The sequence below is a fragment of the Sorex fumeus genome, unplaced genomic scaffold (assembly GCF_029834395.1).
Source record: "Sorex fumeus unplaced genomic scaffold, SorFum_2.1 ptg000073l, whole genome shotgun sequence".
Classification (NCBI taxonomy): domain Eukaryota; kingdom Metazoa; phylum Chordata; class Mammalia; order Eulipotyphla; family Soricidae; genus Sorex; species Sorex fumeus.
Genome location: NW_026606130.1, coordinates 6,511,853 through 6,527,473, shown reverse-complemented (window position 1 = coordinate 6,527,473; position 15,621 = coordinate 6,511,853).

Below are 15,621 nucleotides of genomic sequence, written 5' to 3'. Positions count from 1 at the left end.
ATTATATGCCATAGAGGCAGGGGGTGATTGAAATGGGGTAGGGGGGTTTATACTGGGAACATTGGTGGTGGAGAATGGGCACTGGTGGAGGGATGGTTGTTTGATCATTGCATGATTGAAACTCAAACATGAAAACTTGTAACTGTATCTCACAGTAATTCAATAATAAAAAATAAACAAAATAAAAAAGAACAGCCAACTGGCACAGTTGCAGGGAGAAAGGAACTCTTATTCATTGTTGGTGAGAATGCCAACTGGTCCAGCCTTTTGGAAAACAATATGGACATTTCTCCAAAACCTAAATAATGAGCTTCCATATGACCCAGCAACACCAGTCCTGGGAATATATCTCAGAGATGCAAAAGAAAACACATTAGAAATGATACCTGCACTTGTATGTTTATTGCAGCATTGTTCACAATAGCCAGAGTCTGGAAAAAACCAGATTGCTCAAGAACAGATGGCTGGTTAAAGAAACTCTGGTACATCTACACATTGGAATACTAGGTAACTGATAGAAGAGATGAAAACATGAAATTTTCATATAAGAGTATGGACATGAAGAGTATCATGCTGAGTGAAATTAATCAGAAAGAGGAGGAAAGACATAGAATGACTGCACTCATTTGTGGAATATAAAGTAGCATAATATGAGACTAAGATCTAAGGACAGTAGAGATAAGGGCCAGGAGTATCACACCACAGTTTGGAAGCTGGCCCCTTGTGATCAGGGAAAAGGCTGTTGGGATGGAGAAGGGACCACTAATTAAATGGTGATTCGAGAGTTCTCCCAGGATGAGAGATGTGTGCATAAAGTAGACCAAGGACCAAACATGATGGCCTCTTAGCATCTGTATTGCATATCATAACGCCCAAAATTAGAGAGCAAGAAGGATTGTACCTGACACAGAGGCAGGGAGTGGAATGGGGTGGGGTGATGGGAAGGACACAGGGAACACTGTTGGTGGAAAATGTGCACTGATGGAGTAATGGGTGCTCGAGCATTGTATGACTGAAACGTAATTATGCAAGTTTGTAACTGTATCTAATGGTGATCCAATAAAACTTACTTAAAAAATAAGAGAAAGGCTTTGAGCGTTCAGCATAAGAGAAAGAACACATGGAGGGTGCAGGATCCCGGAGGAAAAAAAAAAAGGAAAAACAGGTTCCAAAAAGAGCCGAGCACGCGCAGCTAGAAACAGCCCCGAGACAGCCGGTTTTCAACCCCTGAGCCGCGTGGGACGGGCACAGAGGCCCAGCTCTGGGCAACAAAGCTGAACGGCTCCAATTCCAAACAGGAGACATTCCCAACTCCTCGCCCAGTGCCAGGGACTCTTTCCGGAGCCGCGGCCACGTTAGTGGGAAATATTTCCCCACTACGTATGCCATAGGAACCATAAGCTAACTTCTTAGATGGAAACTTCTCTGTTTTAGCTCAGCCACTAGAAATACAGTTGCCAATAACTCATAAGCCTATCTTAACTCACACTGCATATCAAGCAGAATAGTAACACTGAACGTGAAGGACTAAACCACACCTCTCACAATGGTAAAGCAACGCAAAAGCCCACCAAACATTCATATTGAAGAGTCTAGCCCAGATGACACCAACAGTACTGTAGTGTTAGACAACCTCTCTGACAAGGAATTCAGAAGGGAGCTACTTAGGATGCTTAGGGAATTAAAAGAAACAATGGAAAGCAATGCCAATAGAAGACAAGAGGATCTGAAGGCAGAAATGAGGAAAATGCAATCAGAAATGTCAGACCTGAAAAATCTCGTAGGCGAATTGAAAAGCTCAGTGGAAGGCCTCAGCAGCAGAGTAACAGCGGCTGAGAACAGAATCAGTGAGCTCGAAGATGAAGTTCAGAGACTCTCTCGAAAAGAGCAGAAAATGGAAAAGAGACTCACAATTCGGGAACAGATGGCAAGAGAAGATCGTGATGAAGCCAAGAGGGGTAACATAAGAATTATTGGAGTCCCAGAGGGACAGGAAGAAAACCTCGATGAAGAAGAAACTGTCAAAGACATCATTGCTACAACATTTCCAGAGCTGAAGAAAACTTGTGACCACATTCAGGAGGCCCGAAGGGTACCAGCTAGAAGAAATCCGAATAAAAATACCCCAAGACACATTCTGATCAAAATGACCAAAACCTTAGACAGAGACAAAATTCTGAAAGCAGCAAGATCGAAGAAAGAAATCTCTTACAAAGGAGCATCCTTAAAATTCACAGCTGATTTTTCTGATGAAACCCTCATGGCCCGAAAACAGTGGTGGGACATAGTAAAAAAACTCAATGAAATAAATGCCTCCCCCAAAATACTTTTCCCAGCAAGACTCTCATTCATAATAGAAGGAACAACACACAGTTTCACAGACAAACAACAGCTCAGGAACTTCATAGACTCAAAACCATGGTTACAAGAACAACTAAATGGGCTACTTTAAGGCAAGAAAGGCCCCTCAAATACACCAAATTTCAACAGAAAAATGGGACAAAATCCCATAACAATAATCTCTCTCAATGTCAATGGGCTAAACGCACCAATTAAAAGACATAGAGTGGCAGGATGGATTAGAAAATTGAACCCAACATTCTGCTGCCTGCAAGAAACGCATCTCAATAGTCAAAGCAAACACAGACTCAGAGTCAAAGGCTGGAAAACAATCCTACAGGCAAACAGCTCCCATAAAAAAGCTGGGGTAGCCATCCTTATATCAGACCACATTGATTTCAGAGTGAGGAAGGTCATAAGAGACAGTGAAGGCCATTACTTATTGATCAGAGGATCTGTACAACAGGAAGAACTTACAATAATAAATGTATATGCACCTAATGAGAGACCAGCAAAGTACTTAAAACAACTACTCATAGATTTGGAAAAAGACATCAATAGCAACACAATACTAGTGGGAGACTTCAACACTGGTTTGTCACCTCTTGATAGATCAACCAGACTCAAACTTAGCAAGGACATACTTCATTTGAGGGAAACAATGGAAGAAAGGGACTTAGTAGATATATACAGGACACTTCATCCACAAAAAGCTGAATACACATTCTTCTCAAGCGTACATGGAACATTCTCCAAGATAGACCACATGCTGAGCCACAAAACATGCCTCCATAAAATTAAGAAGGTAGAGATTGTATCAACAATCTTCTCAGACCATAATGCGCTGAAATTAGAAGTAAATCACACACAAAAACAGAAAACTAAATCAAACACCTGGAAATTAAACAGTGCACTATTGAAGAACGAGTGGATTAGACAGGAAATCAAAGAGGAAATCAAAAGATTCCTAGAAACGAATGAAAATGAGAACACGAGTTACCAAAACTTATGGGACACAGCAAAGGCTGTGTTAAGAGGAAAGTTTATAGCTCTACAAGCATTCCTCAGGAAGGAGGAGCGAGCACACATAAGTAACCTAACCTCACAGCTTAAGAGCTTGGAGAAGGACCAAAAAAAGGAGCACAACCCGAACAGGAGAAAGGAAATAATAAAACTCAGAGCAGAGATTAACGAGATGGAAACCCAAAAAACAATCCGAAAGATCAATGAAACCAAGAGCTGGTTCTTTGAGAAAATTAACAAGATCGATAAGCCTCTAGCAAAACTCACAAAGAAAGGGAGAGAGAAAACCCTAATAAACCGAATCAGAAATGAAAAGGGGGTCATTACAACAGAAACCACAGAAATTCAGAGGATCCTCAGGGAGTACTTTGAGAAGCTTTATGCCACGGAACATCAAAACCTCGAGGAAATGGATAGATTCCTAGACTCCTACAGACTCCCAAGGCTGAACCAAGAAGACCTGGAATACCTGAACAGACCTATCACCATCAAGGAAATTGAAATGGTAATAAAAAGTCTCCCCAAGCACAAAAGTCCTGGCCCGGATGGATTCACTAGTGAATTCTTCCAAATCTTTAAAGAGGACTTACTCCCAATACTCTTTAAGCTTTTCCACGAAATTGAAATATCAAAAACACTTCCAAACAGTTTCTACGAAGCAAATATCACACTGATACCAAAAGCAGACAGAGATACCACAAAGAAAGAGAATTACAGGCCGATATCCCTGATGAACACAGATGCAAAGATCCTCAACAAACTACTAGCAAATAGAATCCAACTACTCATCAAAAAGATCATACACCATGACCAAGTAGGATTCATCCCAGGGATGCAAGGATGGTTCAACATTCGGAAATCAATCAACATAATCCACCATATCAACAAAAGAAAAGATAAAAAGCATATGATCATATCAATAGATGCAGAGAAAGCATTTGATAAGATCCAGCACCCCTTTATGATGAAAACCCTAGCCAAAATGGGTATAGAGGGGACCTTCCTCAACATAATTAAAGCCATCTACCACAAGCCTACAGCAAGCATCATCCTCAATGGGGAAAAACTGAGAGCCTTCCCTCTAAGATCAGGGACGAGACAGGGATGCCCACTCTCTCCACTGCTGTTCAATATAGTACTGGAAGTACTTGCAATAGCGATTAGGCAGGAAAAAGATATTAAGGGCATTCAGGTAGGAAAGGAAGAAATCAAGCTCTCACTATTCGCAGATGATATGATACTCTACTTAGAGAACCCAATAACTTCCACCAAAAAACTCTTAGAAACAATAGACTCGTATAGTAAAGTTGCAGGTTATAAAATCAATACCCAAAAGTCCATGGCTTTCCTATACGCAAACAGTGAGAGAGAAGAAAGCAACATGAAAAAAACAATCCCATTCACAATTGTGCCCCAGAAAATCAAGTACCTAGGAATCAGCTTAACTAAGGAAGTAAAGGACCTGTACAAAGAAAACTACAAAACGCTACTTCAGGAAATAAAAGAGGACATGAGGAAATGGAAAGATATCCCCTGCTCATGGGTCGGGAGACTTAACATTGTCAAAATGGCAATACTACCGAAAGCATTGTATAAATTCAATGCAATCCCTATAAGGATACCCATGACATTCTTCACAGAAATGGAGCAAACACTCTTGAAATTTATATGGAACAATAAGCCCCCACGAATAGCTAAAGCAATTCTTGGGAAAAAGAAAATGGGAGGAATCAACCTCCCGAACTTCAAACTGTACTACAAAGCAGTAATAATTAAAACAGCATGGTACTGGAACAAAGGCAGAACTGCAGACCAATGGAACAGGGTTGAATACACTGACATCTCTCCTCAATCATATGCTCATCTAATCTTTGATAAAGGTGCAAGTAATGTGAAGTGGAGTAAGGAAAGCCTCTTTAATAAATTGTGTTGGCATCACTGGACGGCTACATGCAAAAAAATAGGCTCAGAACTCTGCCTAACACCATGTACAAAAGTAAGATCAAAATGGATTAAAGACCTCAACATCAGACCAGAAACCATAAGGTACATTGAAGATAAAGTTGGCAAAACCCTCCATGACATTGAAGCTAATGGTATCTTCAAAGATGCCACGCCACTGGCCGAGCAAGTGAAAACAGAGATAGATAAATGGGACTATCTTAAACTAAGAAGCTTCTGCACCTCCAAAGAAACAGTGACCAAAATACAAAGACAGTCTACAGAATGGGAAAGGATATTCACCGAATACACATCTGACAAGGGGTTGATATCCAGGATATACAAAATACTGGTTAAACTCCACAAGAAGAAAACATCCAACCCCATCCAAAAATGGGGCAATGAAATGAACAGAAACTTTCTCAAAGAAGAAATCCGAATGGCAAAAAAGCACATGAGAAAATGCTCTACATCATTAATCATCAGGGAGATGCAGATCAAAACCACAATGAGATACCATCTCACACCTCAGAGACTGGCCCAAATTCAAAAGAACAAAAGCAACCGATGCTGGCGTGGATGTGGCGAGAAAGGGACACTCCTACACTGTTGGTGGGAATGTCCACTGGTTCAGCCCTTCTGGAAAACAGTATGGACGATTCTCAAAAAATTAGAAATTGAGCTCCCGTTTGACCCAGCAATACCACTCCTGGGAATATATCCCAGAGAGGCAAAAATGTATAGTCGAAGTGACATCTGCACTTGTTTGTTCATTGCAGCCCTCTTTACAATAGCCAGAAACTGGAAGAAACCTGAATGCCCAAGAACAGATGACTGGTTAAAGAAACTTTGGTACATCTACACAATGGAGTACTATGTAGCTCTTAGAAAAGATGAAGTCATGAAATTTACATACAAGTGGTACAATATGGAAAGTATCATGCTAAGCGAAATGAGTCAGAAAGAGAGGGATAGACATAGAAAGATTGCATTCATCTGGGGGATATAAAGTAACAAAGTATGAGATTAATACCCAAGAATAGCTGAGATCAGCACCAGGAGGATTACTCCATAACTTAGAGGCCAGCCGGGTATCCTAGAGGAAAGGGCTATTCAGATAGAGAAGGGAGCACCAAATAAAGGATGTTTGGAGGATCCTCCCAGGAGGGGAGATGCATGTCGAAAGTAGACTATGGACTGAACATGTTTGCCACTCAATGCCTCTTTTGCAGACCACAACACCCAAAAGGAGAGAGAGGACACAGGGGATTGCCCTGCCACAGAGACGGGGGGATGGGGGGATGGGGGTGGGAGGGATATTATCCATGGTGGTGGAAAATGGGCACTGGTGGAGGGATGGGTATCTGATCATTGTATAATTGAAACCAAAGCACAAAAAATTGTAAATCTACAACTTTAAAAAAAATAAAATAAAATAAAGGGGGAAAAAAAAAAAAAAGAGCCGAGATCACCCGCAAGTTCCAGATGGAGTAGGTGCCGCATCCCGCCTCCCCCAGATGGAACCCCGGTGACCAGAAGCCTCTACAAACACAGCTCGAGTATGCGGGAACGAGGACTTTTTCTCAAATCTGCCGGACTACACCTCCCAGGTAACCTCCGATTCCGGAAGTCACGCCCACAGCCCGCCCCCCAGCGCCATCTTTGAAGCGTTCAGCATAAGAGAAAGAACACATGGAGGGTGCGGGATCCCGGAGGAAAAAAAAAAAGGAAAAACAGGTTCCAAAAAGAGCCGAGATCACCCGCAAGTTCCAGATGGAGTAGGTGCCGCATCCCGCCTCCCCCAGATGGAACCCCGGTGACCAGAAGCCTCTACAAACACAGCTCGAGTATGCGGGAATGAGGACTTTTTCTCAAAACTGCGCGGCCGCTTACGCGGCCGCGCAACATCTCTCTATATGCAAAGTGATCAATGAGAAGTAAACCACCCAATCTTTCTCCCTGAAAGTCGGAGTTAAGTTTGGAGCACGGCCACAGCCCCAGAAACACAAGGACTTAATGCAGAACCCAGCAGCTTAGAGCAGAAAAGTGAAAGGACTATGCGTTAATCCAGGCCATCAAAGTCTGCCAGAGGGGAAAGGGTGTTGCCCCATTCTACCTCTCCTCTCTGGAAAGAAAGATGGCGGCCACATGGGAGCCTTCTGGACAGCAGGTATGAGCCGGGGGAGTGGGGGCGACTAAAACCTCATGGGTCGGGGGGCGTTCCGGTCCGTCCTTCACGCCCTACCGAGGTCACAAGTCGCCCCCCGCGAGCGGCTCTCAAGCACGGCCATGGCCCCAGAAGCACAAGGACTTAATGCAGAACCCAGCAACTTGGAGCAGAAAAGTGAACGGACTATGCATTGATCCAGCCCATCAAGTCTGCCGGAGGGGAAAGGGTGTTGCCCCATTCGCCCTTTCCTCTCTGGAAAGAAAGATGGCGGCCACATGGGAGCCTTGTGTACAGCAGGTATGAGCCGGGAGTGTGGGGGCGACTAAAACCTCATGGGAAGGGGGGCGTTTCGCTCCGCCCTTCACGCCCTACCGAGGCCACCGGTTGCCCCCCGCGAGCGGCTCTCCAGCACGGCCACGACTCCAGAACACAGAAACCAATTTCTTAACTATCTGACTTTCAGTAGAAATACTTCCAGGGTCAATAGGTAAAATAGCAGAAATCCAAAACCAACATTTAATTCTTGAACCCAGCTGTAGAAAGCAAATCACTTCACAATGCTTTTTCAGCATGTCTGATTTGGGGGGGGGGTAAACTCTAAATAATAGTGGTGAATCTTTTATTGAAACAATGAATCTAATCAAAGCAGATAGAGTGTTAACTAGAATTCATCTGCCTCACAGCGACGGGGAGGGGTGGGGGGTGGGGTTTTATTTGGGGTTCTTCATGGTAAAAAATAAGTATTGGTATAGGGAAATGTGTTTGATATTTGCATGACTGAGACATAAACCTGAAAGCTTTGTAACCTTTCCCACAGTGATTCAATAAATAAATAAAAAATAATAAAATAAAAAAATTTTTTAAAAAATCAGAAAAAAAAATAAGAGAAAGGAAGAATCATATGAATCTTAAATAATGGAAGAATCCAATTTTCATGTATTTAGAATACTTATTATTATTATCATTAAAATAGTCATACTCCTCATTTATCTACGTAGTTGGCTCTATCATGGTTAAAATCCCAGCAAGTCATTTCGATAAGTTGATAAGCTATCCTAAATTTCATACATAAATCTAGCATACCCACAATAGTCAAAATAATCCAGAATAACAACACAGTTGGTGATCTTCTACTTTCCAATTTCAAAGCTTAATATATAGGTATTATAATCAAGATAGTATGGTATTAATGTCATTGTCACTGTCCTCCCATTGTTCACCGATTTGCTCGAGCGGGCACCAGTAAGGTCTCCATTGTGAGACTTGTTGTCACTGTTTTTGGCATATCAAATACGTCACGGGTAGCTTGCCAGGCTTTGCCTTGCAGAGAGAACACCCTCAGTAGCTTGCCGGGCGATCCGAGAAGAGCAGAGGAATAGAACCCAGAGCGGCCGCGTGCAAGGCAAACGCTCTACCTGCAATGCTATTACAATAGGACAAAATTATAGACCAATGAAATAAAATGAAGAGCTTAAAATTAAGTCCTCGGGGGCTGGAGCAATAGCACAGTGGTTAGGGCGTTTGCCTTGCACTCAGCCAACCCGGGTTCGATTCCCAACATCCCATATGGGCCCCTGAGCACCGCCAGGAGTGATTCCTGAGTGCAAAGACAGGAGTAACCACTAAGCATCTCAGGGTGTGACCCAAAAATAAAATAAAATAAAATAAAATAAAAAGACCTCACTCCTACAGTCTTTTGTTTCTGACAATGTTGTAATTAACATTCAATGAGGAAAAATATTCCTTTCAACAAGTGATGCTTGCGGCAACCACATGCAAAGGCATAAAGCTGTACCCTTAACCTCACATAATATATAAAAATTACCCTGAAATACATTAAAAACTATATGTATGTAGTATAACTATAAAACCCTTAGAAATAAAGTAAACTAGAACACAGCAATATGAGGATGAAAGTGTAAATTAGTGTAGCCACTTTGGAAAACACTGGCAGTTTTACAAAAGATTAAACAGTAGTAAACCATTTATTCAGTACTTCTATTCTTATTCATATATCCAATAGAAATTTTTTAAATGTACACATAGAAATTTGTGCCTCAATGTTCACAATATAACTACTCATAATACCCAAAACATAAAAACAAATCAAATGTTCAATGAATGAATTAATAAACAAGATGAATATATCCATTCCATGGAACACAATAAAAAAGAATGAAGTACTGATAATTAATGCAATGACGATGAAACTACTTTTTCCCTCCTGAAGAAGCCATATTCTCTTGTGAATATGTATGTGTATCTTTCCCCTCACATTTCTCTAAGTAAGTCTTTAAAAATATAACTATTTTTGCTTTACTAAAAATTAATGTACATTAAAAGCATGATAAATGATAAATGAAAGAAGTTAATCATAAAAGAGCACTTCTTTTATGATTTTATTAATTTGAAATTTCCAGAATAGGTAAATCTCTCGAGATAAAAAGTAGATTGGTGATTGTTAGGACTGACTCAGAAGAAATGGAAGTGACTGCTAATATGAGGCAGCTTCTTACTGAGAAAATAAATTTTATTTTATTTTATTTTTTGGCTTCAGGGCTATACCCAGAAATGCTCGGGGGTTTATCTTGACTTTGCATTCAGGCATCACTCCTGGCTGTGCTCAGGGCATCATATGGGATGCCGGATTTAGAACCCAGATCAGCCACGGACAAGGCAAGCACCCTCCTCAACTGTACTAGTACTCCAGCCACAATAAAAATTTGTTAAACATATTGGGAAGATTGTAAAAGTTTTGTGAGTATGCTTAAACCATTTAGCATCCTAAATGTGTATATGTTATAGTATTTGAATTATATCTTAAATAAGATATTAAAAATAAAATTAAAAAACCACATTAGATTTTTTAAATGTAGAAGTACTGATTTTTATTCAGCCATTAATTATGCTGATTGAATTGGGAATGAACGCCATATTACTTTTATTTTTTAATTATTAAAAAAATTTAATTGAGTATCCAAGGGAGACATAATTACAAAATTGTTCATAATTGGATTTCAGTCATACAAAGATCCAGCACCCATCCCTCCACCAGTGTACATTTCCCACTACCTATGTCCACTGCTTCACTACCACAAACCCACAACACTCCACTCTACCACCCCCAGCCTCATTTATGGGTGGCACTTTCCTTCTTGTTCTCTCTCTCCTTTTCCTTTTGTGCATTATGGTTTGCAATACAGGTGCCAAAAGGTCATGGTGTTTATTCAGAACATTTGGTATTTTTATCGGGATGGTAAGGCTGGAGTAGCTTTTCAATTGGGAGGCCGTTTTGGGGTGTGGATGTGACTGTTGAGGCTTCTGGAAGTACAGGGAGGTGGAGACCTGTAACTCATCCCGAGAAAGACTGGAGATTTCAGTCACAAAACTCACATACCTGAATTTTCAGTAGATTATATCCTGGTGAGGTCTTTCCTGAGACTGTTGAGTCAGATTGGAGTACGGCGGTGATTTTGGATTGTAAAAGCAAGCGACTACTGGGGGCTCTGCTTCGGAGGACCTCAGAACAACCTCTCCCGCTCCAATTTACCCCAGTCTGTTCAGCCATGTGCAGGTCTGAGCTTAACTGTGGCTTTTGATCTCTTTTGAGGTTTACTTAGGTGTCTCTGAAGCAAGGACAGTAGCAGAACTTACATGGTTGTGCTGGAGTTGGTTCATGGGGTGACTGTCAGTGCTTCCAGGAGTATTGGAAAGTGGGGTATTTCAGGAGTATTGGAAAGCCCATCCCAACTCTGGGAAAGCTTGGCGATTTCAGTCACAAAACCCATATACCCAAATTTTCGGCATATTATATTTTGATGAGGTCCATCCTGAAACAGTGGAGTCAGGCAGGGTGTGTGGCAGAGATTATGGATTGTGGAAGCAAGTGATAGTGGCTCTGCTTGGGCGGACACTAGCCTAACCCGCCCCCCTCCGATTTACTCTGGTTTGTTCAGCCAGGTGCGGGTCCAAGAATAATTGGAGAGCCCGGCAAGCTACCGAGAGTATCTCGCCCACGCGGCAGAGCCTGGCAAGCTCCCCGTGAGGCATTTGATATGCCAGACACAGTAACAACAAAGTCTCCAATGGAGACGTTACTGGGCCCGCTCAAGCAAATCGATGAACAACGGGAGGGCCTTTACCTTTACCTTTACCTTATTTCTTTAAAGATTTATTTATGGGTCTCTGAAATAAAGCCAATAAATGAGCTTGTATAGCTGAGCCAGAGGTAGTTCGTGGGCTTGGCTCTCACATACCTACCTTATGGCCTTTTAATTTTTTTTGTAAGCTTAGCTCCAAGTTGTTGGGGTCCTGCCAAAGGCACAGCAGCAATTCTGAGATATCAGGAAGTCTGAAGGAACCATCAGGCTGCTGATGCACTAGCCCACAGGTACAAGTTGACCTGCTGTGACACCACACCCCAACATTAGATGTTTGTAAAGTCTCATTTCTAGAATTGCAAAATTATAGAACAAACTCATCAAAGCTTATCTTTTGTTATATTATAAATCACACCTAACTGCATGGTGACAAAAAGAGAAATGCACAATCCAGACATACAACTTTGAGCACTGATGGCAGCAGCCTTTTATGGTAGTTGTTTTGGACCAAACCCAGTGGTTTTCAGGGCTTACTCCTGGCTCTCTGCTCAGGGTTCACATGTAAAGATACTCAAAAGACCATGTTTAGTGCCAGGGATGAAACCCAGGTGGTCAAGTGCAAGACAAGTGCCCTACCTGCTGTAGTATTCTCTCTCACCCCAGCAATAGACTTTTTTACAAACATCAATGTGGTAATGGAGTATATTTTGCTGAGTTAAGTGAGTCAGAAAGACAGGGACAGACATAGAATGCTTGCACTAATTTGTGGGATACTAAAACAATGTAGTATGAGACTAATATCAAAGGACAGTAGAAACAGGGGCTAGGGTGACTGGTTCACAGTTGAAGGCTTGCCACAAGTAGGGGGTAGGGGTGTGCAGGGCAGTTAGGATAGAGAAGAGACCACCATGACAATAATAGTTGGAAATTATTGTTCTGGATAAGAAATGCTGAAAGTAGTAAAGTAATGATAACCTTTCAATACCTGTATTTCAAACCATAATGCTCCAAAAGAGAGAGATAATCAGGCTGCCGGAGACGGGGACAGGGGGTGGAGAGAGGAATATTGATGGGAGGAAATGTTCATTTGTGAAGTAATTGGACTATTGGAACTTTACATGAATGAAACCCATTCATGAACAACTTTGTAACTGTGTACCTCATGGTGATTCAATTTAGAAAAAAAAAAGAAAAAATATCAATCAATTGGGCTAGAGAGATAGCACAATAGGCTAGAGTGCATCATTTGCATGAAGGAGACATGTCTTTGATTCCCAGTACTCCATGGTTCCCTGAGCACCATCAAAAGTGAGCCCTGAGAACAAAACCAGGAGTAGCCTCTGAGCACCACTGGATACAGTTCCAAAACAAAAAAACAAACCTAAAATGTCAATAAGTGGCCCAGCACATTTGCAAATAAGAAGGCTCATTTTATACTAATAATTTAGAAAGACTATGAATGTGAGTCAAAAGCAGCGACAGATGTTTCTCTACACCATAAATTAATGACAGATTTACATGAATGATTGAAAACGGTATACCAGTCTTTCTAACTTCATGATCACCTACAAAGATACGAATCACCATTTGTAATGTTATCTTTAGATATAAAAAGCGAATAAAAAGGTAAAATACATCAGCAGATAAGTGGTATGGTATCTTTCTTACAGAAGTTATAGCTCACTACTTTTTGCATTTATGTGAAAAAATGCCTCATTACGGGCTCTAGTGACTATGATACCTACTGACTCTACTTGGTAAGAAAGCACTTTGAAGAGGTTCCTGTCCAGAAGAATCTGCTGCATAATAGGTTGGGTTGCAATGAAACTGCTCTGCAGTGATCTGACATATAATTGCTCCAGACTCTGGAAAATAAAAGCACACAACACAATGCAAAGATAAGAATAACCAGTGGTTACTCATGTAATGAGTTGTTAAAATTGCAACAACAAAAAATCAATAGTAACTTACAACCACAGTAGTTTGAAAATAATCATCAGCGATCAAAACATTTCCAAAATCTGCCCACACTTTTCCTGTTTTCATATTCATCAGGAATAGAGAAGTTAGAAAATAACTTGAAGTGGAAATCAAAACAAGAAGATATCACCTCACACTAGTCATATATTTATGCATAAAAAAGAACAAAAACAATCAGTGCTGGCATAGATGTGGGGGAGATGGAGCCCTCACCCATTGTTGATAGAAAGCTCAACGAGTTCAAGCTCTTTGGAAAACAATATGGGCATATCTTAAAAAAATCTAAAAAACGAAATTCCATACAACTTGGAAATTCCACATCTCATTCTCTACCCAAAGGGCTCAAAGCTGGGGCTGGAGTAATAGCACAGATGGTAGGGCGTTTGCTTTGCACACGGCCAATCCGGGTTCAATTCCCAGCATCCCATATGGTCCCCCAAACACTGCTAGGTGTGATTCCTGATTGCATGAACCAGGAGTAACTTCTGTGCATAGCCGGATGTGACCCCAAAAAAAAACAAAGAAAAAGGGCTCAAAGCTACTGTTTCAATAAGATATTGTTCTCCTATATTCACTGCAGCATATTCACAATAAGCAAAACCTGAAAACAACCCAAGTACACAAAAACAGATGACTAGATAAAGAAATTTTAGCATATATACATGGAATAGTACTCAGTGATGAGAAAAAATGAAAGCATGCATGGAACTGCAAGATATCATGCTGAGTAAAGACAGACAGTATGGTACCCTCTATTTCTAGCCACCTAGAGTGAATCACATGATCTCATCTTTTCTCTGAAGGAGAGGGACAGACACAACATGATGTCTCTCATATGTGAGATATGAGATACCATATATAAAGAAATAGAATAAGAAAACAATAAATGACCAAAGCATTACAACTGGAGAATTAGTCTACAGAGCTGATCTTCCCTGAGGGAGAAGGGTAGTGTGAGTGTTCCTTAGACATTGGTGGAGGAAAGTGGGCATTCTGGTGGTTGAGTGTGGTGCTGAAGCAATGTATGCATGATACCATCATCATCAGTATTATAAATCAAAGAACCTCAATAAAAGTAGAAGAAAGAATAAACTAATACAAAGAAACTAATACAAAGAAAAAATGCACACCCCCAAACTGGCTAAAAGGTAATGGAGAAAATACTTAACTCTCTATGCATAATTAGCAATGTAACTCAGAGAAAATGGAAAAAAATAACACATAATTTATTAGAGTTGTGTTCTATTTATAATTCCATAACTTAAGAGAAATTATCTTTTAAAATAGCTGTTACAAAGATTAACATGCATGAAAACCCATCTTTTGAAGAAATATAAAAGAAAGCATTTCAATTCAGAGTACATTTCTATCATGCACAGGACCAAATTCAGTCCACAACATTGAATAGCCCAAGCAGTGCCAGCTGTGTCCCTGGTGACTTCCAGAACCAATGCAGCACTGTATTGCTATGTCCAATCACTAAATCATCAGGTCCTCATTGCCAGGCCCAGTATTTCAAGGAGTGAACCCTGGGATCCTGAATACTGCTTAGGAGGCCCAAAACTGGAATCAGAGAGGCTGAAGAGATATCACAGTGGTTAAAGTTATCTTCTGAATTACATACCTGGGTTCAATTCCTGGTACCACATGTGGTCCCCTGAACTCTGACAGGAGTGACCTCTGAACATCATCAGGTGTGGCCAAAAAAGTAGAAAAGGAGGAAAGAAACAAAAAAAAGTATACATAAACATTTAAAAACAAAGAAAAATTAAGAAAATTTAGACAAGAGAAGGTTCTAAAATTTAACTTTACATACCTGAAAAAAGTTATCAAATAAGCATTAGACTATAAATCGCTCTAATGTTTACAAAAATCTAAAAAAACTATTTTTTCACTTTCCTTCTCTCCATTGATGACTTTGTTTTGTGGTTGTCACATGCTTGGTAGTTGTTCACACACATCTGAATTGAGTGCTGGCACACTCACTGGCACTGCTCACATTGCTCACTGTGGGTTACACTCCTCTAGCTATGATAATTGCACATATGCTCACCAGGTAGTGGCACT